This window comes from Pundamilia nyererei, unplaced genomic scaffold (assembly GCF_000239375.1).
Source record: "Pundamilia nyererei isolate P.nyererei 1_Seehausen unplaced genomic scaffold, PunNye1.0 scaffold00148, whole genome shotgun sequence".
In the NCBI taxonomy this organism is placed as follows: Eukaryota; Metazoa; Chordata; class Actinopteri; order Cichliformes; family Cichlidae; genus Pundamilia; species Pundamilia nyererei.
Window position 1 is genome coordinate 1,446,111 of NW_005187549.1, and position 1,233 is coordinate 1,447,343.

Genomic DNA, 1,233 nt, shown 5'->3' on the forward strand with positions numbered 1-1,233 from the left:
TGGTTTCCTTCAGCGATCTTTATACTGATCTCACAGGTACAGTCTAATCAAGCTAATTATTTATAGCAGATTACATGTTGGAATTCAGTGTCTCCATTGTTCCATCGTTAGACTAGTAAACTGTTAACATTATGAGCTAAAAGAAGCTAAAAGTCCGGAGTATGTAATGTTTACGACACCAGGTCAGGGAGTGGTACTGCTCAACATGAAGCTCTTTAAATGGTTTGAACACTTCTTACAAAAATAGCCTCACATTTTAAGTTATACAATTTTCAGTCAAAGACAAGGCGTACAGGAAGTACAGGACAACAGCCAAAGTGCAGAATAACTGGAAACCACACCCGAGTCACCTTATCCAGTCGTTAATCTGGAATCAGGATTGTATTTTAAATGATCAGTGAAATAATGTGATAAATAAAAATGTGCTGATGATGTCATCAGGTGGTGCAGAGTCAGTAACCAGGATTAACGTCAATCTCACAGGTGAGGTGAACAGATCAAAAAAAGCTGTTTACTGATAAACAGTGTTAGTAATGGATGAAGCTCTGTGTTCTATTATTTCTAGCTTCAGGTCTTGGATTCGGGCATGATGTCACAGGTACTACTACTTACTATGACTATGAAGCTCATTGGTTCATAATCCGGTGTGGGGGAGGGGGGTTATCCACTTTCTGTCACATGATCATGTGTTACAGAGTCTCCATCCATTATGATCCAAACTGCGTCTGTCGATGTCACACAGACACATAACCCAGGTACACATATCTTTACATTTGTCTTTACAGTTGTCCCTGGTTCTCTTTGTGCATTTGTGTGTATATCTTTGTGTATGGCCGTCTGTCTCTACATCTGTCTTTCTGTCTGCCTGACTGTAAATCTATCTGTACATCTGCCTGTCTTTCTGTAGGTCAGCCTTTGCATCTGTCTGCTTCTGTACACCTGTCTGTACATTTGTCTGTATATCTGGGTTTACATTTTCCTGTCTGATTCTCCTCTGCTTTATTCAGTTTCAGGCATTCACCCTCACACAGATCTGGTTACCATGACAGCAGACTTCTCTGGGACAGATACAGGTATGTCCATCTCCCTTCAATAAACTAACAGTTAATTAACAGACAGGTGAGAGGTCAAAGGTCAGATGTATGTTCTGTGTGTTTCAGTTGCAACAGATCATACAGGAAGGCTTCTCGACTCTAGTAAGTTCTACTATACCTATTCCCACCTAAAAAAAAA

General features: G+C 40.1%; 1 long non-coding RNA gene across 1 annotated transcript in view; it reads left to right on the top strand.

Moving 5' to 3' along the window:
- Positions 1-1,149: 1,149 nt before the first annotated feature.
- LOC106456375 (uncharacterized) overlaps positions 1,150-1,233 on the top strand; it is a 1,536-nt gene continuing 1,452 nt past the window's right edge. Inside the window, exon 1 of the long non-coding RNA XR_001290519.1 lies at positions 1,150-1,196. This is a non-coding gene — a long non-coding RNA (uncharacterized LOC106456375). The remainder of the gene's footprint in view (positions 1,197-1,233) is intronic.